We start from the raw sequence: 18,395 nt of genomic DNA on the forward strand, positions 1-18,395 counted from the left end.
CTTAGAGTTGTGGAGATGCATGTCTGAGAGGGGAGAAAGGTGTGGCATGCTCCCAATAGGGAGAGCACTGGGGCTGTGAAAAAATTTTAATATAAAGGTATCCTGAGGCACAAATGTTTGACAATCACTATTCTATAGGTAACCATATACCCAAGACATGTGTCAAGGTTTACCTTTTATTATAAATTTTAAAAGAATTAACATGTAAAGACAAGTGGAATACCATTTGTCATCCTATTGCCAAGAGATGAGAGACCATTGCTATCAATATTTTGCCATGCTTTCTCCCAGTTGTGTTTGTTCGTATCTTTCTCCATGGTTAGTGTGCTCTGAATATAAGCTCAGAGTCCCAGCTTGCACTAGCCAGCTGTCCAAGTACCACTGATGTTGACGTGTGAACTTGGAAGTCTTAGAGCTTGGCTCCTTCACCTGCTGGTGCTACAGCCCAGGCTCTGGTGTGGCCATCTCCCTCCATACTTCTAGGGCCTTCAAGTAGCCTTACTTGAGTAATCCCTTGCTTCTAGGTTATTGCCTTGTGGGGTCTGGCTAAGGTGTACCCCCAGGTGTCTTTTCCTGGCGCACTGCAGCCCGCAGTCTTCATGCCTTCATCCCTCTTGGCCTCCATGGGGTATGGAGGGAAACTCCTGTCTCCTGTGAGATGGTCTTATTCTTGAGACTCCCTGCTCCTGCTCTCCTGGCTGACCTCTGCTTGCTCCGCTCTTTTCCGTCAAAGGTCCTGCCCTGACCTGCCACCCTAGTGACACTATTTTCAGGATGTGTATGGGCCCCCATGGAGTCCACTTTCTTAGCATGAGTGGTGGGGCCAGCCCTGTCTTTGTGACCCAGGACTCCCCAAGCATATATCTCCTATGAGAGAGCTGAGCTATCCCAGCTGGTCCACATTCACTTCTCACAGGGAATGGATCCTTGGAACTGCAGAGCTATAGAAGACCATTGGTGAACCAAGCAGGAAATGGCAGTACTTGAGCAGAGCATAGAGGGAAGGAGGACTCTAGGCAGGGCTGCTCAGGTGGGTTCGGGGTCACTTTTCTGCTGCTTCACTGTCCAGCACACACCCTGTGTTCCCTCTGCTCATGTGCCTTCCTTGGTCTCCTTCATTTCTTTCTGGCAAACAGGTTTTAGTGTGACTGTGAGCCCAGTTTAAGTTCTTTCATGTGGTGGGTCTGGGCCCTGAGAAAATCTAAGATATGGCCAGACCCTGAGCCTCATGCAGTGTGCAGACTCTCCATGAGAGTGCCAAGCTTGGTATGCCCAGACCTGCTGAGTCATCTCTGGGTGATGGCAGGGACCCGAGAGAGGACAGACCTGATCACACAAACACATTATAAGTGTTTGCTTGTGTCCTATGTGCTAATATCCCATTGGCTGAGTCTAAAGTCAAGGGGTAAGAAAGGGCATGTCAACTACAAAGAGGCTGTGGCAAGGGTGCAGGTGCAGGATGGGCTGAAGAATTAGGGCCAATGATCCAATCTACCACTTCTGCTTCCTGTTGTCATAATTTTAAAAAAGTGTTTTTTTTTTGTTTGGAGGGATAAAGGAGATAATAATATTAGACATAATATAACACATATAGTATATATACATATTAATAATTTTGGTATTGCATACTTAAGCAAGTCAGCACTTTCTTAAGGGAACCCATCAAGATACCCCTTTTTCTGTCTAGTTTCTGATTATATATGATCTCTCTCATCCCAGGCAGCTCTCTGCCTGGCATGATCTGATTTAGTAAAAACAATATGGATAATTTAAATGAATCTCTTCGATGTGCCCTCCACCTTACTCCTACCCTTGAGTGAGTTAAGAAACTCAAAATCTATAAACACTTTTTAAAAATTACAGTTGACATTTAATATTATTTTGTACTAGAGGTCTGGTGCACGAATTTGTGCACCAGTGGGGTTCCTCAGCCTAGCCTGCAGGATCGAGCCAAAACTGGTTCTCTGACATCCCCCAAAGGGTTCTGGATTGTGAGAGGGCACAGGCCAGGTCAAGGGACCCCACCAGTGCACAATCAGGGCCAGGGAGGGATGTGGGAGGGCTCTAGGTCATGTCCAGCCTGTCTTGCTCAGTCCCGATTGGCCAGACCCCTACAGCAATCTAACCTACCTATTAGAGCATCTGCCCCCTGGTCAGTGCACATCATAGTGATCGGTTGAGTGGCCTTAGCATATCATTAGCATTTTATGCTTTGATTGGTTGAATGGACGACCAGACCATCAGACACTTAGCATATTAGGCTTTTATTATATAGGATTAATTTCAGGTATACAAAGTAGTGGTTAGACATTTATATAATTTATGAAGTGATCCCCCCAATAAATCTAGTACCTACCTGGAACCATGCATAGTTATTACAATACTAGAGGCCCAGTGCATGAATTCATGCATTGGTGGGGTCCAGCTGGCCCGCCCTGGGGTGGGGCCAGCCAGGGCAAGAGACCACAGTCATTCCAGTCTTTCTGCCATCTGGTCACTGGGATTTTATTATATAGGACTAGAGCCCGATGCACAAAATTTGTGCAAAGGGATCAGCCCTCACAGCCACGGCAGCTTGCCTTGGCCCTTGCATCCCTGGCTTTGTCTGGAAGGTCATCCAGAAAGTTGTTCAGCTGTCTTGTCTAATGAGCATATTATGCTTTTATTATTATAGATTATTAACTCTATTCCCTATGATAGTTTTGTAACTGCCAGTTGCACTTCTTAATCCCTTTACGTTTTTCACCCATCCCTCATCCTCCCTCCCATCTGGCAACCATGAATATGTTATCTGTATCCATGAGTCTGCTTCTGTTTTGCTTGTTTATTTATTTTGTTCTTTAGATTCCACATGTAAGTGAAATCATATGGTATTTGTCTTTCTCTGTCTGACTTATTTCACTTAGCATAATATTTTCTAGGTTCATCCATGTTGTCTCAAATGGTATTATTTCATTTCTTTTTATGGCTCAGTAATATTCCATTTTATATATGTACCACATCTTGTTTTTTTTTTTTTAAATAGGCTCTGAATTTTATATTTTTTAAACAAGTTTTAAAAAAATCTTTATTTTTGAAAGTATTACATCTGTCCCCATTTCCCCCACATCCCCCTCTCCTCCTCCCCCGCCCCCCCCCCGGCCTTTACCACCCTATTGTCTGTGTCTATGGGTTATGTATATACTCATGAGTTCATTGGTTGATCTCTTCCCCCCGCCCCCCGCTACCCCCTCAACCTCCCCTACTTTCACTCTGGGGTTTGACAGTCTGTGTGATGTCTCTGGATCTATTTTTGTTCATCAGTTTATATTGTTCATTAGATTCCAGATATGAGTGAGATCATGTGATACTTATCTTTTTCTGACTGGCTTATTTAGCTTAGCACAATGCTCTCTAGGTCCATTCATGCTATTGCAAATGGTAAGAGTTCTTTCTTTTTTACAGCTGAGTAGTATTTCATTGTATAGATGTACCACCATTGTTTTTAAAAAAATTTTTTTATTGACTTCAGAGAGGAAGGGAGACTGAGAGAGAAACATCAATGATAAGATAGAATCATAGATTGGCCTCCTGCATGCCCCACACTAGGAATCGAGCCTGCAACCCAGGCATGTGCCCTTGACAGAATTGAACTCTGGACCCTTCAGTCCGTGGGCCAATGCTCTATCCATGGAGCCAAACTGGCTAGGGCATGTACCACCATTTTTTAATCCATTCATCTGCTGATGGGCACTTAGACTGTTTCCAAATCTTAGCTATTGTAATTGTGCTGCTATAAACATAGGGGAGCATATATTCTTTCTGATGAGGGTTTCTGAATTCTTGGGATATATTCCTAGAAGTGGAATCAATGGGTCAAATGGTAGTTCCATTTTTAGTTTTTTGAGGAAACTCCAAACTGTTTTCCCCAGAGGCTGAACCAGTTTGCATTCCCACCAGCAGTGTACTAGTGTCCCCTTTTCTTTGCATCCTTGCCAGCATGTATTTGTTGATTTTCTGATGATAGCCATTCCAACAGGAGGAAGGTGGTACCTCATTGTTGTTTGATTTGCATCTCTAAGATGATTATTGACTTTGAGCATTTTTTCATATGTCTTTTGTCCTTCTGTATGTCCACTTTGGAGAAGTATCTATTTAGGTCCTTTGCCCATTTTAAATTGGATTATCTTCCTTTTGTTGAGTTGTATGAGTTCCCTATAAATTTAGGAGGTTAATCCCTTATCGGATATATCATTGGCAAATATGTTCTCCCATGCAGTGGGCTCTCTTGTTATTTTGTTGATGGCTTCTTTTCCTGTGCAGAAGCTTTTTATTTTGATGTAGTCCCATTTGTTTATTTTCTCCTTAGCTTCCTTTGTCCTAGGAGATGTATCCATAAACATATTGCTATGAGAGATGTTGGAGATTTTGCTGCCAATGGTTTCACGTCTTACATTTAAGTCTTTTATCCATTTTGAGTTTATTTTTGTGTATGGTATAAGTTGCTGGTCTAATTTCATTTTTTGCATGTATCTGTCCAATTTTCCCAGCACCATTTATTTAAGAGAGTGTCTTGACTCCATTGTATGCTCTCGCTTCCTTTGTCAAATATTAATTGAACATAATGGCTTGGGTCAATTTCAGGGTTCTCTGTTCTGTTCCATTAGTCTATATGCCTGTTCTTGTGCCTGTACCAGGCTGTTTTGAGTACAGTGGCTTTGTAGTATAACTTGATATCTGGTATTATGATCCCTCTAACTTTGTTCTTCTTTCTCAGGATTGCTGCAGTTATTCAGAGTCTTTTTTTTTTTATTCCATATAAATTTTTGGTATATTTGCTCTAGGTTTGTAAAATAATATGTTGGTATTTTGATAGGAATTGCATTGAATCTTTTGATTGATTTGTGTAGTATGGCCATTTTAATGATGTTGATTATACCCATCCATGAACATGGTATATTCTTCCACTTGCATATATTTTCCTCTATCTCTTTTTTCAATGCCCTATAGTTTTCTGAGTACAGGTCTTTTTTTCTCCTTGGTTAAGTTTATTTCTAAGTATCTTAATTTTTTTTTGCAATGGTAAATGAGATTGTTTGTTTACTTTCCCTTTCTGAGAGTTCGTTATTGGTGTATAAAAATGCCATAGATGTCTGAGTATTAATTTTATATCCTGCTATGTTGCCGAATTCATTTATTAAATCTAGTAGTTTTTTTTTTATGGAGTCTTTAGGGTTTTCTATGTACTGTATCATGTCATCTGTGAATAATGACAGTTTTACTTCCTCCTTTCCAATTTGGGTGCCTTTTATTTCTTCTTGTCTGATCACTATGGTTAACAATTCTAGTACTATGTTGAACAGGAGTGGTGAAAGTGGGCACCCCTCTCTTGTTCCTGTTCTTAGGGCAAATGGTTTTAGTTTTTGCCCATTGAGTATAATGTTGGCTATAGGTTTGTCATATAAAGCTTTTATTTTGTTGAGGTACGATCCCTCTATTCCCACTTTATTGACAGTTTTTATAAAAAACTAGAGGCCTGGCGCACAAAATTCATGCACGGGTACGGTCCCTAGGCCTGGCCTGCAATCAGGGCCATCTTCCTGGCTGCCAGCAGCCGGCCACCCCTCTCCCCCGCCAGTTCCCTGTTTGTCTAAGCCTGCCACATGGGGGGTAGGGGGAAAAGGACCAAGAGGTTGGCTGTTCCTGCCCACTTGCCAGCCCCATCCCCACTGCGGGTCGCCCTCTGTGTGTGGGGCAACCAGTGGGGTAGGCGCATTGGCCTGGCACCACCTGTGTCCCCCGTCACCCACCCTTGTTCCCTGTTCACCATTGGGGGATGGGAGCCTGCCGGCTGAGAGGTGGTCAGTGCACCTCATAGTGACTGGTCGAGCAGTCGTTCTGGTAGTTCTGCCATTAGTATCAATTTGCATATTACCCTTTTATTATATAGATGATGGATTTTGTCAAATGCTTTTTTTGCATCTATTGATATGATCATATTTTAAAAAATCTTTCAGTTTGTCTATGTGATGTATCACATTTATTGATTTGTGGATATTGTACCAGCCCTGCATCCCTGGAATAAACCCCACTTGGTCATGGTGTATGATATTTCTAATGTATTTCTGGATCGATTTGCTAGAATTTCGTTGAGAATTTTAGCATCTATGTTCATCAGGGATATTGGTCTGTAATTCTCTTTCTTTGTAGTGTCTTTATCTGGTTTTGGAATTAGGCTAATGCTGGCCTCATAGAAAGAGCTTGGAAGTGTTTCTTCTTTCTGAAAATTTTTTTTGGAATAGTTTGAGGAGGATAGATGTTAGTTCTTGTATATTTGGTAAAACTCCCCTGTGAAGCCATCTAGACCAGGGCTTTTGTTTGCTGGGAGTTTTTGTTTTTTTTAATTACTTCTTGAATTCATCAGCAGTTATTCATCTATTCAGGTTTTCTGATTCTTCCTAATTGAGTTTTGGCAGATTCTATTTTTCTAGGAATATGTCCATTTGGTCAAGTTTGTCCAATTTATTGGAATATAATTGTTCATAGTATTTATTTATTTTTAATCCTTTGTATCTCCATGGGATCAGTTGTTACTTCACCTCTTTCATTTCTGATTTTGTGTATTTGGGTCCTTTCTCTTTGTTTCTTAGTGAGTCTGGCAAGAGGTTCATCAATCTTGTTTATCCTTTCAAAGAACCAGCTCTTGGTTCCAAGGATCATATACTAGCATACTAGAGGCCCAGTGCACAAAATTCGTGCATGGGGGTGTGTGTCCCTCAGCCCAGCCTGCACCCTCTCCAACCTGGGACCCCTAGAGGGATGTCCGACTGTCCGTTTAGGCCTGATCCCAGTAGGATTGGGCCTAAATGGGCAGTCGGACATTCTTCTCACAATCCAGGACTGCTGGCTCCCAACTGCTCACCTGCCTGCCTTCCTGATTGCCCCTAACCGCTTCTGCCTGCCAGCCTGATCACCCCTAACCACTCCCCTGCCAGCCTGATTGATGCCTAACTGCTCCCCTGTCAGCCTGATTGTCCCTAACTGCCCTCCCCTGCAGGCCTGGTCACCCCTAACTGCCCTCCCTTGCAGGCCTGGTCCCTCCCAACTGCCCTCCCCTGCTGGCCATCTTGTAGCAGCCATCTTGTGTCCACATGGGGGCAGCCATCTTTGACTACATGGGGCAGCCATCTTGTGTTGGAGTGATGGTCAATTTGCGTATTACTCTTTTATTAGATAGGATATTTCTCTATGTCATTTATTTCTGCTCTGAGCTTTATTATTTCCTTCTACTTACTCTGGGTTTTTGTTGTTGTTATTGTTGTTGCTCTATTTCTAATTCTTTAAATAGTAAGGTTAGATAACTTATTACAAGTTTTTCTTTGCTCTTTGAGGTAAGCATGTAGTGCTATGAACTTCCTTCTCAGGACTGCTTTCACTGTGTCCCATAGATTTTGGGTTGTTGTGTTTGCATTGTCAGTTGTTTCCAGGATGCTTTTCATTTCTTCTTTGATCTCTGGTAACCCATTTGTTGTTTAATAGCATGCTATTTAGCCTCCATGGGTTTGATTGTTTATAATTGTTTTTATTGTAGTTGATTTCTAATTTCATGCCATTGTGATCTGAGAAGATGCTTAATATGATTTCAATCTTCTTGAATTTGTAGGGACTTAGTCTATGAACTAACATGTGATCTATCTTTGAAAATGTTCCATGTGCACTTGAGAAGAATGTATATTCAATGAAATGTTCTGAAGATGTCAATTAATTCCATCTGATCTAGAGTGTCATTTAGGATTGCTGTTTCCTTATTTAGTTTTTGTCTAGAAGATTTATCCAGGGATGTCAATGGGGTATTAAAGTCTCCTACTATGATTGTGTTGTTGTCGATCTCTCCATTGATATCTTCCAGAAGTTGTTTTTACCTATTTGGATGTGCCTGAATTGGGTGCATATGTATTTACCAGAGTTATATCCTCTTGTATCAATCCCTGTAGTATTATGAAGTGACCTTCATTATCTCTAGTTATGGCCTTCACTTTAAGGTCTATTTTGTCAGATATAAGTATTTCTACCCCAGCTTTTTTAAAATTTTCATTTGCCTGAAGAATTTTTTTCCCATCCCTTTACTTTCAGTCTACGTGAGTCCTTTGTTCTAAGGTGGGTCTCTTGTAGACAGTATATATAAGGGTCATGTTTTCTTATCAATTCAGCTACCCTATGTCTTTTGATTGGAGCATTTAATCCATTTACATTTAAGGTTATTATTGATAGGTACTTTTTTGTTGCCATGTTAATTATTTATGCCTGTGTTCCTTCCTTCCTTTCTATTTCTTCTTTTTACAGCCATCCCATTAGCATTTCTTGCATTGCTGGCTTGGTGGTAATAAAGTCCCTTAGCCTTTTCTTTGTCTGAGAAGCTCCTGATATCACCTTCAATTTTGAATGATAGTCTTGATGGATAGAATATTCTTGGATTCATTCCCTTGCTTTGCATCACTTTGTATACTTCATTCCATTCCCTTCTGGCCTGATGTGTTTCTGTTGAAAAATCAGTTGATAGTCTAATGGGATATCCCTTGTAGGTAACTTTCTGCTTCTGTCTTGCAGCCTTTAAGTTTCTTTCTTTGTCCTTTATATTTGCCAATTTAATTACAATGTGTCTTGGTGTGGGTCTTTTTGGGTTCATCTTGCTTGGGACTCTGTGCTTCTTGGATTTATAGTTCTTTTTTCTTCCCCAAGTCTGGAAAGTTTTCTGTGACTCTTTCTTCACATAAGTTTTTTATTTCTTACTTGGCTTCCTCTTCTTCTGCCACACCTATTATGCAGATGCTGCTTTGTTTCAAGTTGTCCCAATGCTCCCTTAGACTCTCCTCCTGTTTTTTAATTTTTTTTCCAGTTGCTGCTCTGCTTGCGTTTTTATTTCTACCTTGTCTTCTAATCGCTGATTCGGTCCTCTGCTTCTTCTAGTCTATTGTTGAGACCTTCCATTGTGTTCTTTATGGCAGCTATGCCATTCTTCATTTCCTCTTGATTCTTATTCATGTTGGAGAGATTCTCATTCAGCTCCTTATAATTCTCATTGAGTTGTGTGTATTTGTCATCCAGACTTTTGAGCATCCTTATAACCATTACTCTGAATTCTTTCTCTGACAAATTACTTGCATCCATTTTATTTAATTCCTTTTCTGGTGATTTCTCCTTCTCTTTTCTTTGGAGATTGTTACTTTGCCTCCCCATTTTTATTGTTCCATTGTAATTGTTTCTATGTCTCAGATCCAACTGCTATGTCATCCATGCTTTTTGGGGGATGGTCTTATGTAGTGGGTGATTTGTGGTACCCAGTGACACAATCTCTCAGATATCTTGAGCTGGGTGGTCTAGGAGAGCCCTCTACTTGAGTTATTTGGGTTGTCCTGATGTAGTTGGGTCTTGAATGTTATTTTCCCATTTGTGGATGGAGTCTCCTCTCAGGTTGTCTGATAATGTGACTCACCTGCAGCCTCATAGTGCAAGCTGTTGTGGATGTGCTTGTGATCCTGGCTCTTGTGGCAAGGGTTGCCTGAGGTATAACTGGCCTACAACTCACTGTGGGGCCCTGGAGTTCACCACAGGGTGGAGTGTACTCTGTGGCTCCCTGCAGAGGTCCCAGAATCCATGGTCTGAGTGGCGGGGGTCCAAGAGCTGTGGCTGGGGTAGCACGACTCTGGCTGGTGTGCTGTGACTCTGGCCATGATGGTGTCACTCTGTGGATCACTGCGGGAGTCCCGGAGCCAGCAGCCATGGAGGCGGGAGTCTCAGAGTCTGCCGCTGGGTTAGCACAACTCTGGCTGGGGTGGCGTCTCTCTGCAAACCACTATGAGGAATCAGGAGCCAGCAGCCAGGGAGGCTGGAGTCCGGGAGTCTGTGGGTCTGCAGGTGAGGCAGTGCGACTTTAGCTGGAGTGGCTACGTGGTCAGGGGTGGTGTCCAAGGCCAATCTGGGTGGTGGTAAGGCTGGGCTCCTAATTGCTGCCAATCTCCCCTTCAAGATGGTGTGGTTTCTAAAGAAGTTTTTTTAAAAAAATCCTCATCTGAGGATATGTTTCCACCAATTTGAGAGAGAAAGAAAGGGAGAGAATGAGGGAGATAGAGAGGTGAGAGAGGAACAGTGATCGTCCATCTCTCATACATGCCCTGACTAGGGATCAAACCCAAAGCCTAGGCATTCATTCTGTCAGGGACTAGAACCTGTGACCTTTTGGTGTGCGAGATAATGCTCCAACCAACCGAGCCACCTGGCTAGGGTGAGGTTTATATTTTTAAGTGAACAAATCTAATAAAATAAAAAGCAGGTTTACTATACAGGTCCAAAAGACAATAAGGAGTTCAGCTGTAGAGCCAAAGTGTGATATCTCTCCTCCTTGACACCCAAACTCCACAGCCCCCAACATGACTCAGGGCAAGCACAGGGGGCTGGAAAATCGCATCTGTTCCAAATCCAAGCCACACACTTTGGGTTTTGTTTTCCTCTTAAAGGTTTTTAGGTAGCTAACCTTTGGTGTCGGGTGGGTTCACTCTATGCTCAGCAGCAGCCACATCCAGCTAGCCAGCATCAAACTTGGGCCCAGAATCTCTTGGTGTCTACCACCTTTGCCCATGTGGCTTACTCCTGAGCTATATTTCTTGGCAGGCACTTGACTATATATGGGAAGGCTGCAAACCCAACTATACAAACAAGTTTGCCAGGATGCCATCTGGACTCCTGAAGTCTGTGGTGCTGGTTGGCCTGCTGGAGCCCCGTGACATGTGGTCCAGCTCCAGCACATGCCCTTTGAGGAGCTGAAGCCAGTTGTGGCCACTGTGCGTGTCCCTATCTGAAACCACATCTGGTTGGTGGAGCACCTGGAGTCTGCTGATGAGGTCGTCTTGAGCTTTCTGTTTTTGTTTAATTTCCTCCATGACTTCAGAAGATACTCACAAAAGACTTTGTCTTTAAATTAAACAATAAACTTTATTCAGCCAGTTGCCTTTTCATGAAGTTCAATGTCTCTACACCGTCCAGGGTAGAGCCCTTCTCCACTGTGAAGCTCAGGGGCCCAGTCAGGATTGTGGAGAAGGACCAGGCCGGGTTCCACATATTTAGGTGGAAACCTGGGGTTATCATATAAATACAGGATGTATAAAGGGAAATTCTCTGAGAAAAATTAGTTTTCCATGGTAATAGGCACCTTTATGAGGAATCATCTCAGGGCCTCAGACCACATAGTGCCATCCAAGACTAATGGAAAGAGGAGCTCAGCACAGATGTAAGGCACTGGGTCTTCGGAATTCGAAGGTCGTCCCATTTCAGTCACTGGGTTGCTGTTGTTGGAGCTCTTATTGTTGCTGTTGTTAATTTCTGCCCTTATCATGTATACACCACCATCATGCTCAGACTCACTGTGGTCAAGACAGGAGCAGGGAGTGGAGAGTAGGGCTCCCGAGGAGACCCCACCATCCCAGACCTGCCCACAGCACCACCATCTCAGCTTTCAAGATACCCATGTCTTTTTCATCCAGTCGTCCATTGTTGGGCACTTAAGTTGCTTGGCTACTGTAAATAATACAGGTTCCATGTACATTTTTAAAGAATGTATATTCTGCTACTTTGGAATCTATAAGCACTTTTATTACCGTTAAAAAGCAAAATTGCTTCACAGTTACAGTTATTTGAAAATCAGTACAATTTTTAAAGAACATCTCAAATTAAGTTGTTTCCAGAAGTGTGGCAGTTCTGCGGTCAGACGTGCACTTGCAGCACAACTTGCCTCTCCCTTCCCGGTGCTCTGACAAACCCTGCAACCAGCTCCCCACCTCACTGAACTCATTTGAGTTTTTAATTCCAGATTGAAATTTATATATTTTTAAAACCCTAATGCATCAATTATAAGTTTTTACTCCATTTCCCTCTATATTATTTATTGTACTCTGTATCTTCTACTTTCTTAGATTCTTTAGGGGAAGATTATAGGAGGTATGAGCCTACACATGCTTGAAAATGTCTTTATTTTGCATCCCCACTTGCTAGTATGGCTAGGTATTGGATATAGGTTTAATTTGATCACCCCCTCCCAGAACATTAGAGAAATTGCTGTAATATCTTCTAGCATTCAGGGTTGATGATGGGGATGTCTGGTGTTAAGTTGATTTTCATTCTGTTGTGGTAACCTAATTTCTCTCTTTGGAAGCTAGTAAGAGTATCTTTTCATCCTTGATATTCTAAAATTTTACCACATGTGTCTAGATTTTTAAATTCTATTTTACTTTTTATTCACTCTACTTAGTATTCAGTGAAATCTATCAGCCTGAAGACTGATGTCTTTCTTTAGCTCTGGAATTTCCACCCACCATACCATGATTTTTTTTGAATACTTTTTCACTTCCATTTTATCTATTCTCTTTTGGGGGGACCCCTATTATATAGATGTTGAAATTTCTGGGTCTATCCTCCACATCTCATGACATTTAACACACATTTTTAATTAATTTGTCCTTTTACACTGAGCTTTTAGAGAATTCCTTGTTTTGATCTTCCATGTCACTAATTTCCCCTTAGATGTGAATATTTTAGTGTTCATTCAACTATTGAGATTTTGAGGTTAATCCTGAGATTTTACTATTTGCAATTGTTTTTTAATGGATAAGTATCTTCTATTATCTTTCATAAGATGAAAATTATAGTTATTACTAGTGGCCCGATGCACGAAAGAAGATTTGTGTAAGAATGGGCCTTCATTCCCTTGGCTGCCAGCACCGCCTTCACTCTGGCCGAAGCAGTCTTTCTGCTCTGGCCCCGAGCTGCCTTTCCGCTCTGGCCTGGAGTGGCCTTTCTGCCTTCCCTTGCTGCCCAGAGGCCCTGAGCGGCTGGGGTGGTGCAGAATGCCTGCGTCATCACCATGGAGACTACACAAGCATCCGCCCCATCCCTGGCCGCTCAGCACCGGAGTATGCAAATCAACCCGCCATCTTTGTTGGGTTAATTTGCATACTCACTCCTGATTGGCTGGTGGGTATTGCGAAGCTACAGTCAATTAGCATGTTTCTCTTTTATTAGGTAGATAATGTCTTCTTTGTTTCCCCCCCCCCCTTGGTTTCCTTTTGTTTCCATAGTTCTGTTTGATGTCTTTTTTTTATCATGATGTTGGTTTTCCACAAATGTTTGGAGATTCTTGATCTGCTATCGATCTTTATATCTCAGAATTCCTATTCGTTCTTATTCTATTTCATACCTCCCTCTGATGATTTTTTGGGTAGGGTGAGCTTTATTATTCATAGATGTAGAAATTCCCTGTCCTTCCTAGGACACTGGGGCACAGCCTTGCCTCTCTGGACCAAGTATTCACATGCTCAGATTTAGCTTGGGGACACATACTGTGGCTCAGTGATGGTGATCTTTCTGATTTTACCATACCATTATAGGTTTCTTTTCTCTTTTCTATTTTTGCTTCTCCTAATTAAAGGATTATTTTCTGTCACTTGTGGGATTTTGGTTAGGAGGGAAGTTGAATAGGGGTGCTTAGTCCACCATCTGGCTTTGGTCTGCATTTTCAGCAAGCAACCAAGTTTAGAAGTTTGAAACCAACAACATTAGGGTTGAGAGATTTCTTAAGTAAATATATTTTAGCAGAATTAATGAAGACTTGGAGTACTTACAAAGTTGGCTATATTACATATGTGACAAATTATATATAAACAGATTTCATTTCCTTTTTTTAATCAGCAAAGAAAAAAATGTCAAGAAAACCACATCTCATATTTTAGCTGCACATTCTGAAGTATAGAGCACATTTAAATGTTTCCATCATTTGCTGTTAAAATGAATAAAACTTTACAATAAAATCCCCCAAAACATAAAGTTCAAGACAGTCATGAACCCCTCATTTAGATAGGGTCCAGGCTTTGCCTCAGAAGGCCAGACAGCCTCAGGCTGCTGCTGCTAGCAACCACAGAGCCAGTTCTCTCCCTCATCTCTCATCACTATGGTGATTCTCATTAAAGAAAGTGAACAGTCCTAACCATATGCACTGGCGCCTTAGTTGGCATTTTATCAGTGGCTGTCAGTTTCCATAAAACAACAGCCATCTAATCAGTAAATATTAGATGTTGACTGCCTACTATGTGCTTGGTTCTAAAAACACAAAGATCAATAGGATGAAATGCATTCCCTCAATGAAGCTTCCCACAAGGGAGTAAAGGCAAATACAGAGATACCATGGATCAAAATGGAGCCCTACTTTCCATGGTCTTATGGTTACTGAATTTTAACATGTTTCATGCTTGTGAAGGTTACTGAATCTTAAAATGTTTTATGTTTGTCTTAAAATGATGTTTAATTTTCAAATGGGAGATACATTACAGGGTTAAAATATAAAATGATATGAAAATTTAACTTCATTCACTCTTTCTTCCACTCCCTCTCCTTCTAGAGAGCCATTTCTATTAGATTCTTGTCTCTCCTTCTAGTGTTTCTTTATGCAATTATACATGAACTAGAGGCCTGGTGCATGAATTCATGCACAGATGGTGTCCCTTGGTGTGGCCTGTGGGGATTGGGCCTAAACCAGCAGTCCAATGCCACCTGCCACTCCTGCCTGCTGCTCCCGCTCATCCCGACCCCACTGTGCCTGCCATGGGCTCCTGCCTAGTTAGTCCTGATCAGGAAAGGCTCATGCCACCCATAGCAGCGCTCGTCAGCCATGAGCCCTGCATCTGGTGAACACAATCGGCCCTCCGGGCGGGTGGTGGATGCCCTTGCTGGCCTGGGATCCATCCATCCCCCTGATGTTCATGCTGGTTGTTGGGAGCCACCTGGCGGCCACTTTTATATCCTTTCTTCCTTGCGGAGCTTCTAGGGAGGGGAAGCAGCTGCGGGGTGCCCAAGACTGACTTCCAGAAGGTGGGCGGTGCTGTCGGGATAGCGCCGGTCTGTCTGTGCCCGGCCCGTTCTCCAGAGATTGGACCTGCAGGACTACTGAGGGAGTGAGTGGCTGCCGCTGGGCTGGTGGGCCACCAGGATGGTCTGGTCAGCTAAGCAGCACTCCCACTGTGGGAGTGCATTGACCACCAGGGGGAAGCTCATGCATTGAGCATCTGCCCCCTGGTGGTCAGTATGTGTCATAGCGACAGGTTGACTGGCCTTTGGGTCATTTGGTCACTTAGGCTTTTATACATACAGATATGTATTTTAATTTTCCCTTTCTAAAAAGGATGGCACGCTATATACTTACCAATACATCCTGGAGATCTTTTCATACCATCCACAGAGATGACCCTTGTTGCTATCCACAGTCTTAGTAGTCCTAGGGGTAGGTGTAGCATTCATCACCCAGTCCCTGGCAAGGGACAGTTGGGATGGTTCCAATAATTGCTATTACAAGGACTGCCTCAATGACTACTCTTATACGTATGCCATTTGTGAGCATGCAGAGGTATTTGCAAAATTTATTTCCAGAAATTGGATGGCTGCAGGAAAGGGAATGTGCATTCATAATTTTGGTATGTTCTGCCAGTTCTCCTTTCTAGGCATTAAACCATCTTGTCCTCTCCCAGCAATGTCTGAAAAACCTCTTTCTCCTTGAGGAGAATATTTCCAACCCTTTCTTATCTTCTCATACCAAATACTGCTGTATCTTTTCCTTGCAGGGTTGTGTTTGTTCTTGGGTATCAGCACAAGTGCAGTTCTTTGTAAGTAGACAATGGGTCACACTTGCTTTGGGGCGTGCCAGATAAGAGGTTATTGAAAAGAATCCAGAATGGTTAAGGGACAATGTGGAATGGAGGGTGGCTGGGGTCTAAGCTCAAGCTGCTGAGCAGTGGGAGGAAAGGTCAGGAACAGATTGTGGAGAATTTGGGCTGCCAATCACCAAGATTTTTCCTGCAGGCAGAAAGTAGCCAACAGGTTTCATGGTGGAGGGAAGAGATGGTTTTAGAGCCATGTCAAGGCAGATTTTAATTCAAATGCTTGTGCCAAATGGGGAATAGTCTAGAGACAATACTTTTTTAAAAAGAGAGAGAGAAGGAAGAGGGAGAGAGAGATAGAAACATCGATTGGGGATTGAGCCCAAAACCCAGGCATGTGCCCTGACAGGGATGGCGACCTCTTGATGTACAGGATGACACTCAACCAATGGAGCCGCACAGACCAGGCTAGAGACTGTAATTTTTAATTCTTACACATACTTGCTGTGGCTTCCTATGGTGATAAGAAGTGTAACACTGCTATTTAGCAGTTGTCTGTTGCATTGCATGCAAGGGGTCTGGGGAGGAATTTCACAGTCAGTGTAAGGTTGGAGTCATTCAAGGATTTAGGTGGATGCAGCGAGCAAGAGGCGAGTTTATTAGAGGAAGTGGGGATGGACCCACAACCTGGGAGGTTAGGACTCAATTTCCACTGTCCTTGGGGTTGAATTTCATGCACAAAAACCTCAAGGGGAGGAGGCTGGGGGATATACTAGTAAGTGTTCTAATCTGGTTAGATGGAGTTCGTTGTCCTTTAGATCTGTTAGTGCTGGCCACTGAGGCTGTGGGCTGTAAGTGGCCGTTGTTATCATTGGCCTGCTGTCTCGCTCTCCGTGCAGCTGCCTCCTGTTGTGCTAGATACGGTGACCCCTGGCTGTTCCACAAAATGAGGCTGGGGCCACTTTCTAGTCTGCCTGAGCCAAAGTCCCCTGCTGGCCTGTCAGTCAGGGTTCATTTCTCTGTTATGCTTTCTTACTGGAAGGGACAAGGAGCCATTTCCCTGCTTGGCCCCTCAAGAATTGTACTAAACATTGTTATCTAAAGCACAGGAAGTGAGACTGAGTCACTTCAAGCTCACCAGCAGGCTGGTTCCTATGAGCAAGGTTTCTTAGCCTCTAATCTCGGTGGTCCTTAGGGCAATCCCTTGTCCCAGACACCGTGAGGAGCAAATAGCAGACCCATAATCTTAGGCCAGCTTCCTGCGATCTTGTTTAGTTGTTTTGTACTCACCAAGTAGCCTTGCCGACTCTGTTGTCTGAATCCTTGGAAGCACAGGGGCCACAGTGCTGCGTGCAGTTTCCACGAGTAGCTCTGGGGCCCGCTGGAAAGGCAGCCAGGTGGCTTGGATCAGTGCGGGCTTACAAGCTCTGCTGCTGGCAGCCACCCCTTCGTGCTTTTTAGTTCCTGGAGCTTTAGAATGTCTTTCGTTTCTCCCTTTATAAGTATGATCTCCGTGTTAGAGAACCTTAAAGTTCGGTGCTTAGAAAAAAACGCGTACTTTATCTCCAAATGACTGAATGTCAGGAATGCAGAATGCAAGGGTGGAAAAGTACCAGGAGATAGCTGGTCTCTCTGGAGCGCGGCGAGGACTCAGAGGTGAGGCCCACTCCCACTGCTGAGCTTCCTGCAAAGGGCAGTGGGAGGATGCCTTCCAGAGTTGAAAGAGAGGCTTGCCCCCCTCAAAAGGCCACAGGATTCCTTTCACAGATGCCATTGGCACCCAGCTGTTAGAACTCATGGTCTGGCCATCTTTGTTTCACCCGATCTCTTTATTTAATTAACTCCAGAAAACTGTATGTGTTGTGGCTAATTGCTACAGCCCAGAAATGTCAGTGTAACCATTGTCAATAGTGTTCCAGGGAGGACACCTTACCACTGGATTACTAGGAGTTCAGAGTCATGGGAGGGAAATTAAAGATCTGAAATGGAGAAGGATGTCCAAGTCATATCCAAGCCACCTTTGTTTGTTCAGCAAGTTCTTCTGATTTCCATGTCAGCAGGATAGGGCTACTGTGTTTGCAGCCCTGTAGTGCTGGAACTGGCCAGCTTCACAGACATGAGACTCCATGGGCTCTGCCCTTGGAGTGATTCTGGTGGACCAGTGATTTATCTGAGGAGCAAATGCTCAGAAGAATTCCGTGACAGGGATGGAGACAAAGGCTGTGGTTGGGGTACAAAGACTATGTCTGGGAAATGAAGATGCTCTGAGTGGATTCCATCCAAACCAGTTACTAGGTGTATCAGTTAATAATGCGGATTTTGTAATCAAAGAAAACACGGTAATTTCAAGAGAAACATCAAAAGTGCTTTATTCAAAGTAATGTCCATCACTAGCTACACATTTCCCCCATCTTTCAGGTAATTTGTGGATACCGTCCCAATAGAACTTTTCTTGTTTTGAGGCAAACATTCAGAGACCCAATTTTCCACTTCTTCGTACGTTTTGAAGTGCTGCTCATAAAGTGCATGTGCCATCGATCAGAACAAGTGGTAATCTGAAGGAGCAAGGTCTAGTGAATATGGCAGGTGGGTTAATACTTCCCAGGCAAAATCTTTTAACGTGTCTTTAACTAGTTTTGAAGTGTGTGATAGTGTGTGATGGTGCATCATCATGAAGCAAAATTATTTTGCCGTGTCTTCTGGCACATTCTGGTCATTTCA

General features: G+C 43.1%; 1 pseudogene; it reads right to left on the reverse strand.

Annotated features, from left to right (window-relative positions):
• Window positions 1–10,620: 10,620 nt before the first annotated feature.
• Window positions 10,621–11,343, reverse strand: LOC114235105 (ubiquitin-conjugating enzyme E2 J2-like; annotated as a pseudogene).
• Between the last annotated feature and the right edge of the window lie 7,052 nt (window positions 11,344–18,395).

Source organism: Eptesicus fuscus, chromosome 6, assembly GCF_027574615.1.
Source record: "Eptesicus fuscus isolate TK198812 chromosome 6, DD_ASM_mEF_20220401, whole genome shotgun sequence".
NCBI classification, from domain to species: domain Eukaryota; kingdom Metazoa; phylum Chordata; class Mammalia; order Chiroptera; family Vespertilionidae; genus Eptesicus; species Eptesicus fuscus.